The following is a 10,258-nucleotide window of genomic DNA, read 5'->3' on the forward strand; positions in this document are numbered from 1 at the left end:
TTCCCCACCCATGCTCAAGAGCCACTTTGCCATTTCACCATCTCTCTGTCCTCCACACCCCTCAGTAGCATGCGTGTGTTCACCATGAAGCTCAAATCTCAGCAGAATCTAGAGTTTGAAATCCAGGTAAGGGAAAGTGTAGAGCTTCTCAGATGATGCTCTGTCGAATTTTATTTTAACGAATGAAAGACCAGAAGAGGTCAGTCTTTGAAAGTAGAGGCCAGAAGCATCTGCTGGCATCAGCAGCCATGCCATCGTAGGACCGGCTCACCTGGACCTGTGGCCACCTGGCTTTTACGTCTAGTCTTGGTTAACCACGGGCCACTTTTCCAGCTTGGAAACTAAGCATCTGCTCCACTTCCTCTCCTTCCTCATTGAACTCTTTCACTTAAAGGACAGTGCGAGACAGACTTAAACTGTTTGACTCATTCTTAAGAACTTTCAGGAAAAGTTTTGGCAGGGAAGGACATTTCCCAGCTCGGGGAAAGAGCCTTGTGGTTTACCTGCTGGTTTCATTCATCTGTGCGGTCCTTCCCGCATTCATTAGGAAAACTGGCCTTGGTTCTAATAAGAACAGCGTTTGTCCTGGTGACAGGGAAAGGTTTCTTCTGATATCCATGTATCTCCAAGGGGGATGCTTTCTCCAGGGAGAGGCAGTGTCCAAGTGCTCGTGGGATTCAGAGGGCTGCTGGGAAGGGGTGGGCCCCTCTCTCCCCAGAGGGAAGCTCCTGGGGCCCTCTCGAGCACCCCTGCCTGTGGGGATGCCTCTCCCAAGCCTGCCTCTCCTGGAACCCCAGATAATTCCAGGAGGTGTGTGACCCAGCAGAACTAGCGTCAAATCCCATCGTATTTACCCTTTTTAAAATAATTTATTTTTTCATTATTCCCATTCAATTACATCTTCATTCTTGTGAGCACTGGAGAGACAGTCTCGAATTGGTGCTACTAGACCTGTAATACCTCTCTCATTGCCTATTTCTCTTTTAAAAAACGAAGATAGCGCAGGACTTGGTTAGAGAATAGTGTCTAGCTAAAATTCATTAACTTCATAAACTAGCTAACTAGCTAAAACTAGCAAAAATTCATTAACTTCATTTTGTTTTCATTGAATTTATGTTTTGCTGGCTTTCCATTTGTGAGAGTGATACAAGTTTCATTTAAACATGAATTTGTAAATATAAACAAGTAGGCTATTCACAGAAATATATAACATATGACATAGGAAAGGTGGCACTCTCATATGGCAATAATTATGACAGAGGCCGGCAAATGACCTGAGTGACCCGGAGTGACCTGAGCACTGACTCCCAAACAGCCTCCGTAGGATGTCCTGCATCCCCCAGACCATTTCCTGGGTCCTCCTGGGCCCTATCACCCCCTAGACCATCCAGACCTCAGGCCATCCCCTTCTCCATTGCCAGAGCAGTCTCCATTCCTGAACATGCTGGTCACCACCAACAGCAGCTGCTCCTCCTCCAGGCAGCTCAGCTTATGCTTGTCCATGCAGAGAACCTGGACGGCACCCAGGTGGACACAAGCCCTCAGCTCCCAGTAGACACTCTGGGCTTCCTCCCACACCTCCCCCCACCAGGGATCCTGTGCTCATCTGTCTCTCCCAGTGTCCAGCACAGGCGTGGCACAGCGGAAGTGAATGCATCGATTTGAACACATCATTCTCGATTCTCCTTCTCCGCTCAAGCCCTGCAGCTAACCCATGGGCGAGTCCTGGAGGCTCTGCCTCCAAAATACTGTCTATCCCATGTCCAAATGTCTCTCACCACGTCCACTGCTACTTGCAATTCTGTGTGTGTGGAAATATTTCCACAAAATTGGAACGAGCAGGTCACAGCTGCACCTGGAGGGAATGGCTGGGGAGATGTGCATTTGCCTTGTTGTTCTATCCGGGCCCACCCAGCTGAGGATAGGGGACCTGCCACCACTCTCCTGGCAGTTCCGGACTCCTGGGAGCCAGCAGGGGAGGACCCAAGAGTGTTTTCAGCGACCTGGCTGAGCTGGTCATCAGTCACTCCCACCTTGGCCTAGGCCTCTACACGGCACAGATTGCAGCTCATTCCAACCTGGCATTACACTGGCCTGTGCCCTGTCCTCAGGGTCACATCTGTCTCGCAGAAGCCGTGCAACCCTGGAAAACCCATCAACCTAACAGTTAAGTCCCTCCTCTGTGCATTAACAATGATATTGACGCCTGCTTTGCAGGGCGCTGGGAGGGTAGAGGGAGGTGTATGCTGGAGAGTTCCCCAAGGGCAAGGCCTGGCTCTGCCTCACTCACTGTCAGATCCTCACAGCCTGGAGCTGGCCTAGCAGGTGGCCACCATTCCCGAAGAGTTGGATTTGATCCATCAGTGCTGAAGGCAGGGGATGGAGCTTCGTCAGACACCCTGTGTCCTGTCTTCTTTATCTGCAGCTTACTCATCCTCACCCCTTTCCCATGCACCCTGCAGAGCAGGTGTTCACTGAGCTTCCACAAAATTCACTAGAGCAGCTGATGGATACTGGGGCCTGGATTCACTGTCAAAGTGTTTCTCAAAGGGTGCTCTCCAGAACACCATGGAAAACTCATTTGCTGTATAAGTTTGAAAACCCCTGCCCACAGGTCTCCCCTTGTGTACGAGCAATCAGCTCTACCATTCAGCCCAGGTGTATGTTTGCTGGACCATCTGGAGGAAGCTGAGGAGACATGAGCTGAAGGCAGAGGGTGAGTCCGAGGTGGGATCTTGGGACAGGTACGAGAAGTTAGGCAAAAATGGGATAATTGTAGCCTTAATAACCTTAGATAATAGTTCACATTATTATTTAGTTAATAGGGTTGTACCCACGTTAAAGTTCTTATGTTTTTTTAAGAGGTAAAGTCTCACTTGGTCACCCAGGCTGGAGTGCAGTGGTGCAGTCATGGCTCACTGCTTCCTGGAACTCATGGGCTCCAGCAGTTCTGCCTCAGCCTCCTGACTAGGTGGGACTATAGGCACACGCCACCATGCCTGGCTAATTTCTTTGACTTTTCTCTAGAGACAGGGTCCACCTGTGTTTCCCAGGCTGGTCCCAGACTTCTAGACTCAAGTGAACCTGAACGTCCTGCCTTGACCTCTCAAATTGCTGGGATTACAGGTGTGAGCCACCACACCCAGTCTAAATTTCTTATGTGCCATGGTACTGCAAAACGTCATTATTAGGGGCAGCTGGATGGAAGGTGTAGGAGGCCACTGTAGTGCCTTTTCAATTTTTATATCTAAAATAATTTCAACAGAAAACATTTATTTTAAAACAGGAAGGGGGTTAACCGTCTCAGAGTTGAAAATACAAAGTCAGGCACACGGTGTTGTGGGAATTCAGAAAGCTGGTCACACGGCAGGGGGTGCTGGGAGGGGCTGGGCATGGTTGGCTTTGTGATCTGGGGGCTGGTGTGTCCCATCTGTGAAGGTCTTTCGAGCTGCACACTTTCTTAATCAATTTTCATAAGTTTAACAAAAAATAAAATGAGGACGTGAAGTTTGCTTGGGTTGTTAAGCCTCAGGAAGTTATCCAGCCATGAGCCCTGCCCCAGATGCTTCTAGAAGCCTGGAGGGAACTGAGAACTTTCCAAGCAGAGGAGCAGGGGCAAGGCCCTGTGGTGGGAGTGCACTGCTGCTCATCCCTAGCTGCGAAGGGGGTGTCCTATGGAATCAGTGCTGGGTGCAGGGCAGGGCTGGAAGTCCATGTCCACACTGTGGCTCAGTGCAGTGAAAGCAAATCTCACCCCCTCCGCAGGGTGTTCCGCCTGCCAGCAGGTGGCCAGCTGGTCTTCCTGGGATATGGTGCCATTGTAGAAATTGGGTGCAAGTCTCTTGTTCGCAGATGGGGTGCCCTGTTGCAGTGGGATGTCTCCCAACCTCCTTCAGTCCTGATGGGCCTGGGCAGGGCCTGGTGTCAGGGTCCCCATGGGCTTCCAGAGCTGGCCCTGTCCCACAGTCCCGGGGCTGTCCAGGACACATTCAGAAGGGACACGGACCCAGCAGCTCTGTTCGAAATCATAATGGGGGAACCAAGGGCCCCCTACATCCAGGTCCGTCGGGAGCCGGGGCATCGAGTTCCACTCCAGGAATCTCCAGGAACCCTGAGATCTTTCCTGAGCCGGGGCCGGGCTGGGCACACCCTGAGTGTCCACAGGGTAGGTGTCTTCCCGGACAGCCCCACCAGGACAGGATGTGGAAGAACAAGGTGCCCATGGTGGGTAAACTAACCAAATGGGCCGCTGGAACCGGGCTGGTGGGCCTGGAGGGGCCTGCCTGTCCCCCTTGCAGAGGGTGGTTCTTCCACTTGAAGCCAGCACAGGCCTAGGTGCCGAGGACCCTTGCTTGGGTTTGGCTGAAAGGAAAACAAGACGTGGTCAGCATCTCCACTGAGCCCATGCAGGCCTTTCCTGGCCAGGCCCCATCTGCCTGGGTCTCTGGAGTCCTCAGGGTCTCTGTGTGGCCCCGTGGTCTGACACTGAGGACACGCCTGTAGTCTGCTGATCCCAGGGGAGAGGTGTGTGCCACCTGGCATGGGGAAGCTGTTGGGGGATGGCAGGTGGCTCCTGGGACTGCCCCCAGGGTTCGGACTGGCTGGGGGCTTCCTATCACACACCCTCGTCCCAGGGCTATTGGGCCACACATACAGCCCCCAGTGAGAACTCAGGTGGGAAGGGACTTGGATGTCACTCAGCCCTTTGCCACCTCACATGGGGACCCATCTCCACAGTGGGTGATAGGACCTGGACATGGGTCACCCTCTGCCCTCCTGGGCTGCCCAGTCCATGCCAGGACTGACTGTTCCCACATCTGCCTGAATTCTTGGCTCTGGCTCTCGCCTGGGGTCCTGCTTGTGCCCTCTCCCTGAATGCTCTGGTGTCAGGGACACCCGATTCCCTTGTCTCCCTGGCTCAAGGCTGGTTGTCCTGGCAACCTTGGAGGAGCGTGCAGCAGTGAGGGGCCTCTGTTGCTCTCTGAGGCTGTGGGTGCTTGCAGGGAGGGGTGGGGTCTCCCACAAATGGGTCTGGCTCATCTAGTGCCCTAGAGGGCCCTGTGAGGGGGAGACAGAGACACTGTGGAATGTGGGAGGGGGCTTGTTGGAGGGTCATGCCCACATCGCCCTCCTACGGGCACAACACATCCAGTACACACGCACTGAGCGCCTGCCCTGAGGACCGGTGGGCCTCCTGTGCTTTCTTAGAGTCCAGGAGGAAGAGGAGGAGGAAAAGATGAAGAGGAAGGCCCAGGTAGTAGGGCTGTGGGTCTCAGGCACTCCCCCACTATTGACTGCCCCAGAGGGTGACATGGGAGGGGACATGGCACTGGAGCCCACCTGGGGGTGGCAGGTCCCCTTGCTTCCTTGTTAGTTTCTTCATAGAGGCCCTAAGATGCTTGAGCACAGAGTCATCATCCAACTCCCAGGTATAGAAGAACTGGTTCCGAAAACGTGCCCACAGGCCAGACCTGGATGTCTTCATGAGGCGCTCTAGGGACAGGATGGACATCAGGCCAGGAGAGTTCCCTGGGAGGGGGCACAGCTGATACCCCATGGCCACTTCAGTCTCCCACTGGGCGGTGCCAGAACCTTCAGTGGCCACCCCAGGGGTCCAGATGTGCACAGGAGACTGTGGCTGGGGGACGACCTGGGCAGGGAAGTGCTCAGGACACTCCTGACTTTCATCTGGGCCATGTGGGGTGCGGGCTCGTTGTCACTGTGCCTTGCCCAGCCCACCTGGTCAGGCCTCCCTCTGGGCCAGAACAGAGGATCATGAGGACAGTGTGAGGAAGTTGCCCTCGGGTAAGTCAGCGTCTGACCCCAGGGCTCCCCAGGTCCCACTGGGCACACGGAGACTTACTCCTCTGAACTTTAAAGATAATGCTTGTCATCGGCATCAACACCTGTTCTCCTTCCAGCAAATACACGTCCCACAGGCGCAGGGTGAGCCCAAGAGAGATCTGTGGGGATAGCAGGTGTGGGAGACTGTAGCCCTTCCAGGCTGGGACTGGTGGCTGGAGCTGAGCCCACTGGGGCTTCAGTCCCCAGAGTCAGTGATCTTCTCCATGAGGGTTTCCTGAGCCCTCCAGGGCGCTGGGTCAGACAAGGTCTTGCAGCTCCTCATGGGGGGCACTCATTGGAGTGGGGGTGTGGCTCCTGGAGAGAGGGGCTTGCCCAGGGCTTGAAGCTTCCCTGATCCCTCCCAAGTTGGGTCCTGGCCCAGTCTGCCTGTAAGGCAGGGCCTGAGTCCCAGTTATTGCCCTGGGATGACCCCTCTTGGGCAGAGGGTTTTGTTTGGGTGTCCTGTGGGGACCCCCCTGTGGGCGGAGCCTCCTGTGGGCTGTGGGTGAGCCAGACCCCCGGGCTGGGGAAGCAGGGCACTGCAGGGCAAGGAGGGTCCCTGAGCCAGGGTCTCCCTGTGCCTTCTTACCCCGTCATTCAACATCTGGAGAAGCCAGCCTAAGGAGGAATCCTGCGCGCAAAGACCTTCCTTGTCCTGATGGGAGGAACAGAGGTGCTCAGGGCCCCCTGGGCTGCCCTAAAAACCTCCCTCTTCCAGGGCCTCTGAAGACCCTTCCCCTAGTGCAGAACACTGGGCGGTGTCCAGGGCTCCCCACAACACCGTCCCCTTCTCACACTTTCGGTGGACAACTGCCCTTTGCCCTGCTCTGCGGGAGCTGGGCCCCCATCCCTGTGCCTCTGTCCTATAGACCAACTCCCGGCCCATGGAGAACCTGACATCCCAGGTCAGCCAGTGGCTGGGACTCAGCCAGTCACCAGCCCCACGGGAATCAGGGCCTCTGGAGAAGAGCCCAAGCTTGCTCACCAGACGCCATAAACTCACCAGACTCCACATGGTCTTGGGTTGTGCCGTGGGGACCAAGTGCTCCTGATGGTCTTGGAGGCCCTGGACTGTCCCGCCATTTGGACTGTGGAATCCTGAGAAGCCCCCAGCCCGTCAAGAAATCAGACCCTTTCCCCAAGATGTGGAGTCATCAGCTGGAAGAGCTGGGCAGCTGGAGAGGCCCCCAAACCACAAGGCCTTTCACCCTCCCATCTGGTGACCTCACCATGCAGCCTTTGCCCTGGGGAGGTGGGGCAGGAACATCCCCTAGAACCTGGCTGCAGGTTTTCCTGGAGGCCTCCTGGACCAGGGTGCAAAAAGGGCAAGCCTGACTTAAGGCCACCACATGGCGGCCAGAACAGGGCGGGTGCTGGGCTTCCTGGTCGTCTCCTGGAAGTGGAGTCAGGCCAGGGGACACGGGATGGGGAGATGCTGCCACCTGGGCTTGGTCGGCCCATTCGTGGGCACCAAGGGCAGCAGGACCCCGGGCAGCTGGAGGGCAGGAGGACTCTCAGTGAGGGGAGAGTCAGCTACACAATCAGATCCGGAGGGCGTGGCCGCAGGACACAGAGGTGGCCACGGGGAGGATGAGATGCCCTCCGCTGATGGGGATGAAAGGCGTCTGACTTGGGCTTTGGGGGTCAGCCACGAACTCCTGTGGGACCCTCAGCAGAGACATCCTAAAGACTCCCAAGGAGCTGGCTACACAAGGAAGGTGCCTTGGCTGAAAGCCGAGATCACCTGGCCAGGGTGGCCATCCCTGGGTCTGGCTGCATGAGGTCCCATGGGCAGCTGTCCACCTACCTTGCAGGGAGTGCCTCTCACTGGCCAGCAGCTGCACCAGTGCCCAGAATGCATCTTCCTCAGGCAGATAAAGGAGAAACAAGGCCGCGATGTGGCTCAGGTCCCTGCAGTAGCCCGCCTCCTGCAAGAGCCAGAGTCACCGTGAAAGGACATCACCTGGGAGGACTGAGGTCTCTTGGGAGGACTCATGTCATTGGAGAGGGGAGAGGTGACTGGGGAGGCTTCCTCTGAAGAAGAGGCTTCCTCAGGGTGCAAATTCATTTCATGACAAGAGCTAAGTCCATCAGGCACTTCAGCACTTTGTCCAAAATGTCTCCTGATGGCACCGTCCTGTGTGTGACTCTGCCAAGCTCCTGGGCTTGGGTGAAGCCCCAGGAGGAGGGCGTCATTTCTGGTTCTGAGAAGTGGTGGTCAGACCCAGGTGACACCAGGAGTCCAGGCCCCGACTCCTTTGTGTCTCAGCTTGACCCCTTGTGACCACCCCCTTGCTTGGAGGTTTATGCCAGCAGTGATCTGGAGTTCTATCTCCTATATCCTGGTGGCTCACAAATACTAACTTTAAAAGAAGCGACGGCACCCCACCAGACACTCACTCCTGTGAACAGGGAAATACTGCCCGGAAACGTCACTGCCGGGAATACTCACCGGGTTATACTCCGAATATGCCAGGAGGATGTAGAATAGTTCCCGCTGCCTAGGAAACAGAGAAAAGAGGCTTTTGTTTGTTTTGTGCAGATGCCGTTAGCTTCACTTTGTCTACAAAGCCTAACAACAAATCCCATTTCAGGTTCAGATGATTCACCAGATAAGCAGTGAGCTCTTCAGGGCCTTGGACTTTGAGGAAATGTTTCAGTAAAATCCACATCTGTGACATGCGGATAGCCCAGTTTTACAGTGACTTGCCTGATCCTTTTCACTCTGAATGATTTTTTTTTTTTCAATTTGCACACACGCCAGTTCAGTCTTTGGATGTACAGTTCCTCCACGGTTCTAAACCAATGGGCAGAGTCTCCTGGCCACTGCTCCAGCCCTTCCTGAAACGACTCCTTCATCTTCCAAGTCTCCAGGGTGGCCCCTATGCACCCAGCCTCTCCCTGATCCCTCAGCCCCTGGCCACCCAGACTGCTTCTCAGTCCCTATGGTTTGGCCTTTTCCAGAATGGCCCAGGAATGGGAATCCTACATGGTAGCTTATTGGGTCTGGCTTCTTTCCCTCAGCAAAATGCATCTAGGATCCACCCACGTTCGTGCGGGCATCACTGGCTCCTTCCCTTTTCTCACTGGGTCTTCCGTTTGAAGGGAGGACCAGCCTTGCTCTCCCCATTCCCACATTGAAGACTGTCCCCGAAGGCTCCTTGTGTGAGTGACGAGGAATCAAGCAGTGGACGTGGCATGCAGGTTTCATGTGGACATCAGTTTTCAAATCAGTGGGTTCAATATTTGTGATACTTTGGGGACACGTGGTTCAAGTCCATTGAGCTTTGTGAGTCACTGCCAAACTGGCTGCCAAAGTGGCTGTGCCATGTCATGTTCCCAGCAGATCAGGATGACAGTTTCCAGGACCCCTAATTGACCCAGCATTTGGTGCTGTCAGTGTTGCCTGGAGAGGCTCATGGGCCCTCCATCCTGCCACCCTCCCATGGGTCCTACCATGAGTCCCTGTGGGTCCGGGAGAGCACCTTTCACCATTGTGCATGATTTTGTTTGCTGACTTCTGTCTCCTCAGGATCCTCCTCACTTCTGGCCCCACATGTTCCAGTCTGGCCCAGGACTTGGCACCAGGTGCTCAGTTCATGGTGCCGGCTGCTCCCTGGGTCAGGGGAGGTCTTGGCAGCTCTGTCATCCCTCCTAGGTGACCCTGGCCTCTTCTCCGGGGAAGCCCCCATCCCTTTCATTCACTCCATTTCCGCTGAGACCCTGTGGCTCCCATAGGCTTACTTGGCTCCGTATCGATCCCTGAAGAAGATGTGAGTCCTTAGTGTCTCGCTCACGTCCTGATCAATCTGGTGGATGTGTTCAGATGACCTCTTGCCCTTCTCCTTCATGACCTGTAGGGCAGGGCCAACAGGAGGAAGCAGCCTCAGAACAGATGGAAGACTCCCTGCCCCAAATGGCAGTCACCCCAGAGTCAGCACTCCGGGAAGGAAGGAAAGCAGGAAGGTTTCCTTCTGCACAAAGCTGCTTTTTGGCTTGTTACTGAAGCCGGGGAGGGTCACCAGAGCCGAGTTTGTCTGTGGTGACTATGTCACCGTCCATGCCCAGGATGTGCATCTGACCATCCCACTCACCCCCCAGGCTGGGCTTGATGCTTCCTCCAGCTGGAGACCTGGGCCCCTGACACAGCCTGTCCTGTTTGTTGTGCTCCGGCTGAGCGTACCTTGTATGTTCTGGGGTTTTTCCACTTGACTTCCTGTATGTTCAGCAGGACTGACCACACTTGGCCCCGGATGTTCATGGGAATGCCCTTATATACTCGATCTATCAGCTGTGGGCAGAAAACAATCTGGTGTCACAGGCCACGGGGCGACCCCAGTGAGGACCACAGCCCGAGGATTCTGGAAATGGTTGGTTTTGGCCCTGTGATCCCTCGTTAGAGGTGACATTAAGC

General features: G+C 55.1%; 1 pseudogene; it reads right to left on the reverse strand.

Annotated features, from left to right (window-relative positions):
• Positions 1-3,278: 3,278 nt before the first annotated feature.
• On the reverse strand, positions 3,279-9,703 carry LOC105485213 (TBC1 domain family member 3D-like; annotated as a pseudogene).
• Positions 9,704-10,258: the final 555 nt, after the last annotated feature.

This window comes from Macaca nemestrina, chromosome 17 (assembly GCF_043159975.1).
Source record: "Macaca nemestrina isolate mMacNem1 chromosome 17, mMacNem.hap1, whole genome shotgun sequence".
NCBI lineage: Eukaryota > Metazoa > Chordata > Mammalia > Primates > Cercopithecidae > Macaca > Macaca nemestrina.